The sequence below is a fragment of the Cyprinus carpio genome, chromosome B17, assembly GCF_018340385.1.
Source record: "Cyprinus carpio isolate SPL01 chromosome B17, ASM1834038v1, whole genome shotgun sequence".
Lineage (NCBI taxonomy): Eukaryota > Metazoa > Chordata > Actinopteri > Cypriniformes > Cyprinidae > Cyprinus > Cyprinus carpio.
In genome coordinates, this window is record NC_056613.1 from 9,989,410 (window position 1) to 10,007,037 (window position 17,628).

The 17,628-nt window shown below is 35.3% G+C and overlaps 1 long non-coding RNA gene across 1 annotated transcript; it reads left to right on the forward strand.

Moving 5' to 3' along the window:
• Positions 1 to 7,558: 7,558 nt before the first annotated feature.
• On the forward strand, positions 7,559 to 15,174 carry LOC122140261. Its single transcript, XR_006156936.1, has 3 exons — positions 7,559 to 8,175; positions 14,333 to 14,514; positions 14,890 to 15,174. It is a non-coding gene; the product is annotated as an uncharacterized LOC122140261 (long non-coding RNA).
• The last annotated feature ends 2,454 nt before the right edge of the window (positions 15,175 to 17,628 follow it).

The following is a 17,628-nucleotide window of genomic DNA, read 5'->3' on the forward strand; positions in this document are numbered from 1 at the left end:
CTTTTGTGACCTCTTTGATGAGTCGTCGCTGTGCTCTTGGGCTAATTTTGGTCAGCCGGCCACTCCTGGGAATGTTCTCCACTGTTCCATGTTTTTGGCATTTGTGAATAATGGCTCTCACTGTGGTTCGCTGGAGTCCCAAAGCTTTAGAAATGGCTTTATAACCTTTTCCAGACTGATCTCAGTTACTTTCTTTCTCATTTGTTTCTGAATTTCTTTGGATCTCGGCATGATGTCTAGCTTTTGAGGATCTTTTGGTCTACTTCACTTTGTCAGGCAGGTCCTATTTGAGAGATTTCTTGATTGCGAACAGGTGTGGCAGTAATCAGGCCTGGGTGTAGCTAGAGAAATTGAACTCAGGTGTGATAAACCGCAGTTTTAACAGGGGGGCAAACACTTCTTCACACAGGGCCATGTAGCTTTGGATTTTGTTTTCTCTTAATAATAAAAACCTTCATTTAAAAACTGCATGTTGTGTTTACTTGTGTTATCTTTGACTAATATTTAAATTTGTTTGATGATCTGAAATATTAAAGTGTGACAAACATACAAAAAAATAAGAAATGAGGAACACTTTTTCGCACCACTGTATATGTATGTGTGTGTGTGTGTGCAGTATATACATACAGTACATACAGTGTTGGGAAGGTTACTTTGGAAATGTGATAGGTTACAGACACTGTATATACTGTATGTATATAATGCACACATACACACACATGCACACACACACATACATTTACAGTGGTGTGAAACAGTGTTGGCCCCCTTCCTGATTACTTATTTTTTAACATGTTTGTCACACTTTAATGTTTACATATATGTTAATTTATACATTTATAACACACACACACACACACACACACACACACAATATTGCAGCCCTACCCTATAATGAGTTCTTGTTAAAATATATATATATATATGTATATATAATTTCTGTACTTTATGTAGGCTATTTATGAAATTGATGTGCAAATACATGTATGCACCTTTGAGCAGCATTAAACAGTATATTAAGATTAAAATTTCCTTTTTTGATGCAGCTTCTGTTCCACCTTTGGCGTGATTGCTTTTGTTAATGTTGATACAATTATATTGGTAATTTATTGGTTAAATTGAAGTATTTGACACTAAATACAAGACAGATACACACAAGTAAAAGCTCTGATTAAGACTTTTTTTTTCAACTAAGCAATACACTGCGGAGTAGCAACCTGTAGATAGAGGTTAAGTGGGGCTCAGTGTTGATTGAACTGGACTGTGATAGCAGTCACTACTCATTTCCAGGGTCAGGAACACTTGGGTTTGTACCTGCACTGCTTATTTTTGAGCCACATTCCTATCAACCCATCATAGCCTTGACGTTATCTTAACTTTAACCCTTCCCCAACAGTCAGAGGTCAATGACTGCTCGATATGATGTGTACATGAAGAACAATAGTTGCCGACCCAGGAACAAAAAGTGCCATCCCGCAGATGGCCACATCCCAGTCTTTGCGTTCAGACAGTTCTTCTTAACTTCTCTGCTGTGGATGCACAACATTATATAAGGCGACTGCTGGCAAGATGCAGCTTTGGTTCAGGGCATATGTAATAGCAGCCTCAGACAGACAACATTAGACAGTAACATGAATAACAGATGGAGCAGAGTGCGGTTATGTTCTCTCGTCTAAATTCCCAAAGCACCTTATACTACTCTCTCTCTCTCCCTCCCTCCGCTTTTCTTTTTCCTTCACTCTCCTTTTCCCTCCATGTAAAGGAGATTGGCACGTTGCTGCTTGAGGATGTCTAAAATATTACAACAGCTATATGAGAGAATGTTGTGCAGAAATAATTCTCTTTAATTTCCGTCCTCTGACTTTATGTCTTTTTCTCTCACTTCTGTGAATATGTGAATGATAACAAGCGAATACGGGAGCGTCTTGTGTGCTGTGAGGGAGATCGTTTATTTTGCTTATTTATGATATTATATGAGGGTCAAGATCTGTTGATTTCAGGTCCCACAATATTTCACTAGACTTTTTGTGGGTGATGTTATTGTAATGTTTACTGTGACCCTGTGTGACCCCCGTTCTGCAGGGCTATTGGCTAGTCAAGATTTAATATGCTTTTGATAAGAAACTCTATTCTTTGTAGGGAGATAGATGTACTGTACAGTGTATATGAACATGGGTGTGTGAATGTGAACATGAATGAGTATGTCTTAGGACTCTTAGAGGAATTATTGATGTTTAGATGCTTTCAGGGGGCAGATGAGTCCAGTCATACATAATTACATACAGTCACATTCACACACATAAGAGAACATGTAGCCCTTATACAGATGCACTTGAGTCAGATCATATATAATTATCCTCATTTAAATGGCCAAATGTTCAAGTGCAGTCTGACACTCATCTGACTTGACATGCAAGCACACACACTTTAACCTCTCAAGGGATTTCAGAGTACCTTTGCCTCATCTGAACTCTTTGTACAAATGAGTCAGGACATTTAGCGATATATGTTCATTAAAACACTATCACAGATCCATGATGTGTCTTAAGTCAAAATATCAAGTATTAAAATATTAGTATTATTTATTAGTATTATTTATATATCTTTAATGTTTATCAGGATTTAGAATGAGTTCTTATTTTTACATTTTTAGCTTCAGTAATTTAGTTAATTCTATATAATTCTATTTAGCTTTGGTTCTTTTTTAAGTTTTAGTTTTAGTAATTTTAGTACTTCACTGTACAGTAAACATTTTATTTCAGTTAGTAGTCGTGGCAATATTTCTGATTTTCAAGTTTTTCAAGATTATGTTTTCATCTAATATTTGTATTTTGTTTTATTTCAGCTTTATTTAAATAAAAAAAAAATTAAATATTTTTTTAAAATAGTTTTCCTTTTAGTTTTAGTTACACTAGTGAAAAATAAATATACTGAAATGTATCTGAAATGCATGGTAACACTTTAGTAAGGGACCAATTCTCAATATTTACTAGTTGCTTACTAGCATGCCTACTATCAACATATTGGCTGTTTATTAATACTAATAAAGCACATATTCTGCATGATCATATTCTACATTCACAATCCTACCCAATACCTAAACTTAACAACTACTTTACTAAATGTTAATAAGCAGCAAATTAGAAATCAGAAAATCAGGAATCAGAAAGCTTTATTACCAATTATGTTTACACACACAAGGAATTTGACTTGACGACAGGAGCTTCCAGTGCAGAAGAAAGTATGGATATACGGTGCAAACAAACATGGTAGTGCATACATGCATAGGAATAACACAAAATAAATTTGGAGTTTATTGAGGCAAAAGTTAATTGTTTTTTAATGGCAAGAATTGGACCTTAAAATAAAGTGACCAGTTAAATTTATTTCATGCTAAGTATACTACAAATAGATTTATATATTTATGTACTTAACGAAAATACCCTGCAATTGTACTTTTGGTAAACTGGTGTACTTAAAGTCTGCTAAATTGGAACAGCTAATTTTGTACTTAATGCATTTTAATTGTGTGGAAGTATAGTGCTGAAGTCCAACTAAATATATACCTAAGTATATCTGATTGCGCTAATGCGGAACTATTGGAAGTATACTTCAGGTACACTTGAAATATCTTGCATTTAAAGACAGATCTTATTCGTAGATCACACAGTCCTCATTAATAGTGACATTAAAACACATTTTAGGCTTAATATTAAGAAATGTGCATTGTGCACAAGTAGTACTCCAAATAAAGTTTAATTAGAATTTTTAAGACATCTTGAACAATGTTACTAAATTTGTTAATATATTTGAACTATACTTAGTATTAAATAAATGTATTTTAAATATATCACTTTTTTACTAACACTGATATCAATGCTATAATAACAATAGTACAATATTAATGCAGTATTCTGTTGTAGAAACTAAATGTAATAAACTAACATTTTTTAGATTTCAAAAATAGAAATTTAACTTATGTATTATTATGCACTATTATTGATTTAATGCAGTTTTGTGTACTGTATACAATAACCCTGAACATTATATTTAACAAATTATGTTTATGACCCATTATGCTTATTATAGTAGTTTGTTTTGACATAGTATAATTATTAATACTTTTTATTATTGCCCTTCTGTGGGTTACCGTGTGTGTCCCCAAATGGATTGTAAAACCTGAAATCACAAACATTAAGTAAGCCAGCAGTCCCAAACTGGTCCTGAAGATACGCCGAGGGGCTTCGATGCATAAGGCTATATAAAACATGGAGTTTTTTTAATGACATTTTTAAAAACGACCACATTTATTAAGCTTTAAAACTAGTATTATTTCAAGCATTAATGTCCATAATTAAAGATACACAAATACTACAGACCTACTAAGAAAATCTAGTTTTCATACTAGAGGTTCTTTGGGTTGGCTGAGAGTTTGAGATGATCTATAAGTTTGAAAACCCCTCGATTATTGGATATAGAAAATATCATTAGATCTGAAAATAATAGAAAAAACTAGCATGTGTGCATTTGTATGAGTGTGATGAGTTTGCAGTATTTATCAATCTCTTTTAATCTTCCCATCTCTCAGTTCTCTCTGTTCTAAAACATTTGAACACTTCAGACTTTATTATACTATATTTCTCTTATGGTTGCTTTAATTGGCCTCAGAACTGGCTGATAGAAGGGATGTGTTTGAAGGCTTAACTGTTGTCTTGAAACTACATTAGATTGAATTGTGTGGGTCTGAATGAGACAGTATGCTATTATCCAAAGAGAATCAGACTGTCAGAAAGTTTCGCTCTATAGTGTGATTTTAGTTCTTATTCTCTTTAATTGCTGGCTGACTTCTTTTTTCTGGCATCACCTTCCTGGTATGTTCTAATAACATTGTCTGAGTGTTTGAGACAAATATCCAAGTATATTTCCAATGATGCAATTAAATTTTCCATTCAGAGTTATGGTTGCAACAAAATCTCACTGGAAGAATGTGCCTTTTAACTCCTTCATGTTTCTGTGTCTCTCTCATTCCCTCTTACTTACTCATATTTCAATGATTATTTAAAAATATTTAAACCCTTAAGTAATCTATCATATTCTACATACACATTGTAGACCTGATAAGCTGCAAATCCAGTCCAAAGGCAGTAAAATAAAGAGCAGACTTTGATCTTCTTTCTCCCACATATCTCTCTTCTTCTCTTTCTTGTGCGACTTTTGACAACAATTTCAACCTGTGGTGTGCCGCTGGACATGAGAAATATCAGACACTATGGCACAGGAAACACAGAAAATCAGAGAGGAAGTAGCTCTGATGGAACTTCACAGCCCTGGAGGAGAGAATGAAAGTATGGAGAGGTTGTGTGCGCCTGTGAGAGACAGGGAGAAAATGAGTGAGCGTGTGTGCATGTGTGCGAGTGAGAGAGTGTGTTGGTCGGCTCCTTTCGTTCAGTCTCTGAGTGGATCTGTGAGATCAAACGCTGGTGAAAATGAATCTCTTTATGTGTCTCTGAGGGCAGTGAGAAAGACGCTCTGATCTAGGAGTGTGAGACGTCTGTTGGTCGGATCAATAACAGACTCATTATGGTGCCAATTTTACAAAAATTCCACAGAAACAAAGACATCGTAATTGTGAAAAAAAGTGTTGATTTTTTATTTTGATTATTATCTAGATTTTGGTGCTTTTGCTGAGTATTAATATGAATATATTCTGAATATTAATAAGCAATGAATATTCTCTCATTATTTTACTACCGTTCCAAATCATTCTTCTTTTACTTTAAGAAAGAGTACATTTTTATGATGGCTTCCATGTTCTTTTCCATGCAATAACAATAAACATGCCTGAAGCTTTTTAAAAAAAAAATATATATATATATATATATATACACATATATATATATATATATATATATATGAAAGAATCATAAATGTGGTCCTCATAAAGCATACTTTCTAAAAGGCATACAATGACATTGTGTGAGACTGAATATTTTTAACATGCTTTTTAAACGTGCTTTAATGAGGTAAGTAGCACGTCCTATTTGTGACCCAATAATTTTTGGGAGTCCGCTTTTTTTTGTTGGAATCATTGATTTGGTATACAAAATCAGTATGAATTATTTTGAGTCTGTTCTTTCCAATGAATCTTTGATTCGGTTCATGACATGACTTGTGATCATGAATGTCCAGACTTTCTTCTGCACTGGATGTCATCAATTCACATTCCTTTTGTTTGTAAGCACACTTGGTAATAAAGCCCTTTCTGAATTCTGACTTCTGACACCAGCCTGAATTAATTGTTCACAGTACAATCTATATCTTCCATTCTATCTAAATATACCTAATTTCCCTCTGGGGATTAATAAAGTATTTCTGTATTTTAAACTCTAAATAATTTGCACATCCTCAATAAGTGCCATTTTTGAAGAGTGTGCATGTGCATTACTACCCCGGAACGCCAGAGTATGACGTAAGAGTGAACCCACAATGAATCAAACATCAAATAAACCAAAATTAAAAAATAGTAAATTAGTCTTAGGGTACCATGTTCTACAAAGCAGCATCTCAGAGATCTCGAATCAATTCATTAGCAGTAGTTATTACTCCACCACATGCATGTGACGTCATTAACAACGGCCCTATATTGATAAGCAATTGTGGTTCAAATGACAGAGATACGACCATGTTTGGGAAAATGTCGTGATTAGCTAGTTTGTTTCCACAACAGTCCATCGTATGGTGGTTGATCACTAAGTTACATCGTTGTATGGGAAATGCACTCCTGAATGATTTGTTCATGAATCATTCTTTTGAGTCAGATCTTTTCACTGAATCTTTGATTCGGTTCACAGTAACAGTCTGTTGTCACACAAAGTTATTGTATGCAAAAGACAATTGGACCATTTTGCTGCATTGCAATTTTTTGAAGCTTGCAAGCTTCAGTCTCCATTCACTGTAATTGTATTGAAAACAGTTCCGACATGAGTAACAAAGGACAAAATTTTCCTTTTGGGGTAAACTATGCCTTTAAAATTATAGATATTGTTCATGATTTCTGAAAAACCACCATTAATACTTCCACGGCACATCTCTCCTGTGAACCCCATCTAATGAGTGAAAAGTTTGGCCTTTAGCTCACAAGCTAACACTCATAGTTCCCCTTTCCTGAAAATGTCACATGTTCAAATCTGGCACAAAACAAATCGAGGTCTGTCGTTTAGTCGAGGTCTGTGCTGAAAGATCCAGAAAAAAATGAAAGCAAGTGAGTTCCATTGATCTTTCGCGGTATAAATGAGAGGGAATGATATTATGATGACCTATCCTTCAGGCCAGCCAAAAAAGAAAGAAATCTTTCACTCTCATACACACACTATTAAGACACAGATGTGTGCAGCTCCGCAATTTTAGGATTCTTCTATTTTGCCATCAAGAATAAATTCCATGGGTTTATGCGTAAATCACAGTTCTTCACTCTTTGATATAAACATTAAAGTCTTGATCTCTCAGAGCCTGAGGGGATGGAGAAGCTTATCCTCTCATTAAACACCCATCTGCAGAATATCGTCAGTCATTAGGATTACTTAGCTAATTTCATGATAATTTAACAAATGAAGTTACAGATGAAATGTGTATTAGATATTAATATAGGATAATGCCTGGAACCACTCAAAGTCATTTGGAAGCACCCTGTTTTGATGAACACTTTCTTTCTTTCTTTGAATGTGTGTGTGGAGACGTGTAAAACCTGTAAAACCCTCCTGTGATGAACAGGATGCTTAGAAAGCTGCGGTTCCTTAAAGCTGGTGGTATTTTGTAGCATTAGGAGGCTCATAGTCTTTGAATAGCTCTTCATATGCTAATGAGGGAACTTTAATCAAGGGTTCTCGTTAAGGTCTCGTTTAGAGCCCTTGCGGGAGCTCGTTAAGGTAAACCTGCCCCAGGATTACACCTAATTAACAAACTCTAAACCAAGTGGAAAAATGACCAGTGCTGAGAACTAGCAATAGGTTTGTGAATGCGAAAGGGTGTTTTTCCTCTAAATGTCTACTGAATATTAAGCGCCATCCCCTGGGTGTTGTTTGAAATGCTCCCGTAGTTTTATCTCCATAATGACTCCATCAAATTACCTTAGCTCAGTGTTACAATTTCTCAGCTCCCTATAATCGTCTGGTTCAGGTGAGTTTGAGGGCAATAAAGCCTTCTAATGTTTATTTGTTTTTCCCTTGTTATCTTTATGCACCGCGAACCCGCGTCCAAACGTGCTCGGCGGGTTCTCGTTGGGTGTTTAAGCCCCTCACGCCGTGGCTAATTCTGACTGATGTTCTTCGGCAGTACTCAAATATGTAATTAATTCAACGGAGCCAATTAAACCCTCATCTGACTTCCATCTAAGTGTGTGCGCATGAGAGAGACTAATTTTTGCAATAGACTCTAGGTCAGCATTACTGGAGCCTTTGATTTTCTAGGACTCCATGATCACAGGTTTAATTTATCCCAGGAATTTCGACTTTCTCCGGTTGACTGGCTTTGCACCGATTGTATACTGATGGATCTGCAGTATGACTGAAGCATAAATTAGAGGCGGCAGATCGCCTCGGGCTGACCTGTGGTAAGGCCGATAAGGCGGCTTACATACAGTGAATTGTAATATCTCTCATATACGTGCTCAAAACCAAAAATCAATTAGCTCACATCCTGTAAACACGTGTTTTGGATCGCTGCCGTGTATAAAGCGCACCTTTAATTGTGAGCCTGCCTGTGTACCCACGAATGTGAATCTTTGTACTGGTGTATCAGTCCGTCTGTCTGTCTTCCTGTGTACCTGCGAGAGTACGTGTGTATGTTATTGATGTAAGAAACCCAAAAAGAGTTTTGCTGATCAATTCTGCGTCTGTATCGGCACTTTTTTTCAATCTTGTCAGGTCGAGCTTTGATATTTGAGCTTTCTGCTATTAGAAACTCTAATCACGATGACGGTAAATAAACACATGCAGGTCTGATTTCTGGGACGCCGAAATTCCTCACACCTCTCCATCCCCTCTCTCTCTGTATCACTCTGTTCCCTCATCCCTGAATCATTTCATCACCTTATTCTTAGAATTCATCTCACATATCATTCATCTCCGGAAAGGAGAAAATAACAACATACAAATATATTTATGTGGCAAATTCTCACCCTGAAAGCAGTGAACCAAAAGCATATATCAAAAACCGGTGACAGTGGCTTAAAAGCATGAATATCAAATGGGCTTATTCTGACACATACATACTGGTGTAGTCGCATCAAAAAGCGTTTCATTTAGTTAATTTTGTGTCATTGTGAACATCTGGCTTTTAGATGCTTTTGTGCATCAGTTGTATGCATATTCAGTCATTTCCACAGTGTGGACACCCAATCTTTAGACTGTCATTAGAACTGTGCTTCTTTTTCTTTAAATGAATGATTTATAATATGGGAACCGTTTTTAAAACTAATGTTTCATCCAGCTACCCTGCTGTAAATGTTTGAAGACGTCAATGCCATCATTTTTTATTGATCTCTCCCTGTCTGTCTCTCACAAGCAGTGAGCCGTCTCTGTAGGCATCTTAGGTGCGCTCCCGTCGTGAAAACTCTTCCCAAAGGAAGGCAGTTTAATTATGCTTCTTCTGAAGATACCTCATTTGTCCAGATTCGAATGGAACGTTCACACTAACGACGATTTGCACTGTCAAAGCACCCATCGTTCATTTTGAATAAAAGAGAAATGCTGACTTAAAAAAAAATATATGAACAACAATTAATTTCAGTCCTCAAATTTAATTGGCAGCACTGGGACTTTTCACTGTTGGTTTCCACTTATCTGTGTTTGCGTGTCCCAGAAAGAAGTAGGTGACTTCTCGACTGATTCATTCAAACACACTGATTCATGCAGGGACAAAACAAATGACTGTCATTATGATTCATAATATCATTCACTTAATCATTTCATTCAAAAACGCAGACATTTATGATATTACACATTCTTTATCACTGACTCATTGAATCATTTGTTCAGAAATTAATCAAGTGACTGCCTTTATGAGTTAGTCACTGAATTATTCAGTCAACTGATTCTTCCAAAACAAGGATTTAAACAAGGAAGCTTCTTTTTTTTTTTTTGCTTGGATGCCCATTATTAATTCTGTTTGAAATTATTATCATTAGTAGAGCCAAAAATATACAGAGTAAGTGGAACTATTATGTCTAAAATGTACAATACCATTCGAAAGTTTGGGAGCAGATTTTAGTACTTTAGAAAATAATACTTGTTCAGCGCGGATGCATTGAATCGATAACACTACTTTCATTATAATACTTTCTATTCATCAAACTATCCTGCAAATAAAATAGTGAACAGTTTCAACATCACTAATAATAAATGTATGAGCAACAAATAAGCATATTAGAATGATTTCTGAAGGATAATGTGACACTAAAGACTGGAGTAATGACTGCTTGCCATCACATGAATAAATTACATTTTAAAATATATTTAAATAGAAAACAGTCATTTAAATTGTAATAACATTTTACAATGTTTATTAATGTTTATTTATAATGTTTATTTACTGTGCTTTTGATCAAATAAATGCAGCCTTGGTGAGCATAAGACACTTCTTTTAAAAACATAAAATATTACAGACCTCAAAATTCTGAACAGTAGTGAAAGTTAGTCACTATTAACTTCCTGCCTTTAACACACAGAGAGACAGAGTTGTTTTTTAAAGACTTCCTAAGTTTTTTGTTCTTCAGATACAGCTTCTATTACAGGAGGCTTCTTGCGTCCTCAGATACAATACATTGTTGTTCTGCTGTGCTTTCTGAGATGGTGCTATGAATGAAAAGATGTGAGTGTTTTTTGTGAGTGTTTTTATTTTTGAGTCTGTCTGTATGTGTGTTTTCCATTTGGCAAGTGATGTTTAAATGGATGTCAAAAGAGAAAGCAGATGAAATGGTGCACTCTCACAGCGCATCATGAACGAGTAACACTAAGTGTGTGTACACATACAGAAGTTTGTGTGGGAAAGACAGCGGGGGATGGAGATTATCACTCTTTGAGAGTATACACAGAAGAAACAACCCTTCACTTTTCTTCACTATCATTATGTTATTAACAGCAGTCAGAGCTGCAGAGACACAAGACATACAGCTTCATGTTATGATAGAGATCAACAAGCCTGCAGTTTATAACACATGGCTGTTCGGAAGGGAATACCATGCACACTGCTTACTGTGCAATTCATTATGCACACTATCTGTCTATCTATCTATCTATCTATCTATCTATCTATCTATCTATCTATCTATCTATCTATCTATCTGTCTGTCTATACTCAAAAACCTCTTGCTGCTTCTTGTTTAATTTGCTCAATTAAAATGAGCTAATGCAACCATTCTTGAACATTTTGCCACTAAATTTAATTGAGTTCAGTCAATTAAAGTTTTTAAATTGAAAATCGACTTAATCCATTTGCATTGGGGCAACATGAATAATTTTTGTTGGCTGTAACCGGATTTATTCAAATTTAGATCCATAACAGCACAGACACTTCAGCATTTGATTTAAGCATTACTTTTTCATCTAACATCACCCATTCATGTAGTTTGTTTAATTTAGTACTCTACAAAATTAAAATAAGGTTGTTGCATGTCAGAAAAAAAATATAATAGCCACTGTTTGATAAAAGCCAAAGTTATAAAAACTTTTTTTTTAAGGTAATGTAACGTCATTTTATTTTTAATGTGGTGTTGGAGTAGAGTAACTTCATCAGATGAGCGTAGTCTGATTTACTGCTTAGTGGGCATTAAATAAATATAAACAAATGATAAAAAAAAAAAAGTTATCAAGTTATGAAACAAATCAAGTTTCAGGTTTAGTTTATTTCTACAGCACATTTGAAAACAACAGTTGACCAAAGTGCTGGGTCATAACAATAAGGTATACTGTACATAGTATTGTACATTACCAATTAGAAAAACAAAACAGCAAAGACAAAATGAAAAAACAGAGCTCTCAAACTAAATGAAATGCCAATGAATAAAAATGTGTTTTAAGACTGGTTTTAAAAGCAGACAGAGTTGGGGCCATCCCCACAGACTGAATTCCAGAGTTTAGGGGTAGCTACTGCAAAGGCACGATCTCCCCTGTGCTTTAGTCTTACTCTAGGGACTGCCAGCAACATAAGGTCAGCAGACCTCAGATACCTGGATGGAACATACAGTTGTATAAGATCAGAAAGGTAGGTTGGGGCTAGGCCATTTAAGGATTTATAAGCAAGCACTAAAACCTTAAAATCATTTCTTAAAGGGACCGGAAGCCAGTGTAGGGAAGCCATATTGGAGGAAACATTTTCCCGTTTGCACATTCGAGTTAAAAGTCGAGCTGCAGCATTCTAACTGCAATCGTGAGGCCTGGTTGAGACCAACACAGAGGGCATTACAATAGTCTAAACAAGATTAAATAAAAACATGTATAAGCCTTTCAAAATCATTAAATGGAAAAAGAAAAGTCTTAACTTTAGATAACTGATAAAAACTTGACTTTACTACAGAGTTTATCTGTTTCTCAAGTTTAAAATCCATATCCATCATTACACCCAAGTTTTTAACAGTGGATTTAACATGTGAAAGCAAAGGGCCCAGATCAATGTTAGAGACCTTGTTAGTACAATTTGGACCAAATATCATAATTTCAGTCTTACTATTATTAAAATGTAAAAAAAAAAAAAAAAAAAAAAAAAATGGGCCCATCCAATCTTTAATGTCTCTGAGGGAATCATACAGAAGTTGTAAAGAACTGGCATGTTCCCATTTCAATGGCAGATACATTTGTGTGTCATCTGCATAACAGTGAAACAATATGTTATATTTCCTGAGAATGGATCCTACTTGGAGCATATACAGGGAAAACAGCATTGGGCCAAGGACAGAGCATTGAGGGACTCCAAATGGAAGGAGTGCTTTTATCAGAGGTTGAACCACAGCATGTTTAAAATCTAAGGGAACACCTAAAGTAAAAATGCTATTAATAATTTCTTGAACTACATGCCCAATGGTATCAAAAACCTCCTTTAAAAAATGAGTAGAAACTACATCTGTGGGACAAGTAGCGGGTTTCATCCGATTAATAACATCTTTCAAGAAAGAAAGAGACACTGGCTCAAACTGGTCAAAAACAGCAGAGCAAGTGGCCGGGATAGAGGGGTTTGCAGAAGGAGGTATAATGTGTGCTTTACATTATCCACAACTGCTACATTATCCACAAAGAATTGTAAAAAGCTTTTGCAGGTTTTAGGAGACACAAGAAAAAGTAGGCTGAGAGGCATTTAGCACTGCATTAATTTTACTAAAGAGTGCTTTAGGATTATGAGAATTATTAAGAATACCATTTTGTTTACTCTGCTTTAAGAGTTTTTTGGTTATCTATTCCAGGTCTCCTTTAAAATGTCAAAAGACACCTGCAGCTTGTCTTTCTTCCACTGACGTTCAGCTCTCCTGCACTCACATCTGACAGCCTGAGTGATATCATTTAACCAGGGCTCTGTTTTTAGGATCTTAGGATGCATAATTTTAAAAGGTGCAACAATATCCAAAGCACAAATCATTTTGATAATTCTTACATTTAATAATATTTTAGTATGTTAATAGAACTTTTGTATTTAATTTATCCAGCCATCCATCTATACTAAAAAATACCCTGTTGTTTACTTGTTTAATTTGCTCATATGAGCTAATGCAACACAATTCTTGAAAATGCTGTCACAGAATGCATTTTGTGTAATGCTTTTATAAAGTAACTTAATGTGAAGTTATTTCATTTTATTTTTATTATGGTGTTAAAGTTGAGTGTCTTCATTAGTTGACTGCAGTCTGATATATTGGACGGGTATAAAAACAGTACAAAAAATTGTTAAAAATGAATGGTCAAAAAGGTTTGCCTCAGTCTTGATGTACAAACAGTTTATTTATTTATATGCTATATAAAGTTTGTACAACAAGATTCAAATCTTTTTGACCATTCTTAAGTTTAATGGGTTTTTTTTTTCAATTAAGTAAGTTATAAACTTTTTTTATTTAATTGTGTCTGAGCTATCTATCTATCTATCTATCTATCTATCTATCTATCTATCTATCTATCTATCTATCTATCTATCTATCTATCTATCTATCTATCTATCTATCTATCTATCTATCTATCAGGGCTTCAGGGACATGGGGACATCCAGCAGTATTATAGGAACATGATTCCCTTTGGTTTCATTGAAACCAAGATGTATGTGTGTGCGTGTGTAAGCCCAGTTTTATCCATTACAGAACTCATCGCAGTGGAGGCCAAAGGTTCCTCCTGCAGAGAGAGGGTGTAACCTGTTAAAAGCAGAGAGAGAGACAAGAGATGGGAGCTGAGGGAGGGGGCTCTGTTTGTAATGAGCTTGGCGTGTGTCCAGTCTCGGAGCTGTGAGCTTAAAACTCTCCGTCAGGTTGAGTGAGGTTTCCAGGTGTGTGTGTGTGTGTGTGTGTGTGTCCATGTGTGTGCTTAAGGTCCAGGGGTCTGATCTCATCTCTGAATTACAGAAACGCTTTCTCCTTCCATTCTATCCTACCTTCTCACGGTTCCCCTCGCTCTTTACTCTCTTTTTCCAAAGACAATTACTCTCTCCTGTCAGAGTAGGCCCTCGTATTTCTGCCCTTTCTTAAACTGTGCATTTCACCTGCCTGCCTGTCTGTCTGTCCATCCTGACGGCTCCACGCCGGATCACTCACTGTGCATAATTGTTTCGTGCCTTCTTGTTTTTCCTTCTTGGGTGTCTGTGTTTATGCCCATGTCTGTCCTGTCATCTCTCAGTCGAGCTCATTCTCATTTCCTCCACCAGTGAAATCACTGAGCTGCAAACAAGCCGATCTTAACAAGAAAATCTAAATTCACACCCGTGCTCCATCGCTTATGAGAAAGAAGAGAGGAGAGAGAGGAAGAGAGTGCAAAAATAAAGGAACAGAAAAAGATTACAAAAAGGTTTTATGTCATGTAAAATGAGAGATTTATCCCATATTAAGAGTTTGCAGGAATTTCCCATTGTGCCTTCACTTGGATCAGACCTGTCTGTTCTGTAAACTCAGTTTAGAGAAGTATTGTGGGCTTTGAGATAAAAGAACTGACAGAAATAATCTTACACACACACACACACACACACACACACACACACATTAGTGCAGAGACACACATTCTTTCCAACAGCCTTGACAACTTGAATTTTTTTATATATTATTTCATTGTACGTGTTGACTCATGTACAAATCTGACATGTTTATTTTTCCTAATGGAACATTTCTCTGCTCTGTATTTTCAGATAAGCTGGAGATGTGTGTGTACGTGTGTGTGTGTGTGTGAACTCAACACTTAAAGCCTTTAAAGTTGCATTGCTATATATCGACCCAAATTTCCTGCCAGTTTTTGATGATGGCTTGAAGTGAAGAGTGTAAATAAAAGACTGATGTCCTAATGCATAAATGCACCAGTAAAATTTCTGTTTTATGGAGAACAAAATGTAAAGGAATCACAGTCGCTCAATGTCCGCGGCTATGAAAACCTGTATTTTATGAGCCAACCTTGGCTGTACAGACAGGACGGTTAGTAGTTGTGATTGATTATAGTTTATCTCGTATCTTTCTGACAGCTCTCTCTCTTAGTCTTTCTGTCTTTTGTACTTATGGTTCTTTTACCTTGAAACTTTAATGACAGGGTAAAAAAAAAGGCTTACAGGTAAAATGCCAAAATTTCATACACCACGACATCAAACGTGCTCTTCAGGAGGAATCCCTAAAGGGTACGTCACCTGCCAGAAACAGTTCAAACTCTGACACCACACCACTGAAAATCACTCGCGCACATAAACGAGACATGACATTCTGAGTTGCCTAAACTGCTTTGGAGGTATTAAAGCATTGAACATATGCTAATAAGAGAACACACGCATAGAACTGCAGTAAAGGGGTCATTGAATCAGAAATCACATTTTCTTATTGAAAAAAATATGAAAAAATACACTTGAGACATGTCAAGTACCCTTTATTTTTTATAGCACTTTATAAAATAAAGATTGTTTCAAAGCAGTTTCATCTCATTTAAACAGGAGAGTAAGAGATGCAAATGTCAAATATGAGACAAATCAAAAATTATTAATTTTGTTTATTAGTTTATTTTTAACAGGTTTATGTCATTTATGTCTGACATTAAAGGAATATTTGAATGAAATGAATAGGAGAGAAAAATTACATTTTTGGGTAAACAATTCTTTTGTAATAGTGATTTTTTTCTTTTATAAATGTATTTATTTATTTATTTTGCAAAAATGCATTAAATTCAACCAAATATGACAGTAAAGACTTCTGCATCATTTCAACAGATGCTGTTTGTTTAAACTTTTATCTTTTAAACTTTGATACCATTTAGCATATCTGAATGGTTTCTGAATGATCATGTGACATTGATGATTGAAAATTAATCTTAAAAGATATTAAAACAACAACAACAAAAAAAAAACATTATTTCTCACATTATTACTGTTTAGACTGAATTTATTATCAAATAAATACAGCCTTGGTGAGCATAAGATCCTTTTTACAATCTTACTGATCCCAAGTTTTTGAACAGTAATGTATATGTGACCCATTCAATCAGTTGTTTAGTCAATGAACCAGTTGTTTGAAGGATTTGAATTGTGTTAACATACATACAGTTTTGTCATAAATGTGTCATGTTATTCCTGCAAATTACAGATAGAAAGTCTCAGAAGCATTTTCTCTGATGCTGAGACACAGATGCCCTTTACCTGCTGTCACTCATTTCAGTATTGTACTGCTGCAGCCTGTCTGGGTGATGAGTGTGACTTTGTATGTTCTTAATTGTTGATCCATGTAAAACAGTTCTGTCATTTAGCACTGGAGAAAATAATATTTAACCCAAAACATTTTATGCAAATCAGATATCTAAAAACAAAATGTCAGTCATGCAGACTGCAATTTTGTTAGTTTTAACCCTGCAGTTTGCTTGCTGCCATTGTGTATGCCTTTAGAGTCTGCATAAAATATGTCTATAAAGTATAAATATCCAGACATGGTAATCTCTTCTGGGATATTTAATTGGATATTTAGCACTCAGTGGCTATAAACACTGTAAATTATATATTAAACAACTTGCATTATGCATTGATGTAACACAGAGTACATTTCAAACAGTAGTATGCTAGTCTGCTGTATGACCTCATTACATACATGTTCTTATAATTCAATATCTGGCATCCAGAAAAAATAAATAATGAATGTTTGATTATGTGCTGTGGTTATATTCTGCACATTTTGACAAATGTCATTCTGAGCATATATTTGCACACTGCAAAAAAAGTGTGTACACTAGAAAAAAAGGGAAAAACTGGGATGGCACCCTTGCTAATATTTACACTTTAGAAACTAATATGTAAGCCTAAAGTACTAATGTGTAAGTTTAAGGTACTATTTGGGTGTAAATAAGGTACGAAATGTACCTTTTAGGTTTTGTACCAACCCAGTGACAGCTTTGTACTCTTTTTCTGGGAGTATAGCAGTGTACTATTCTG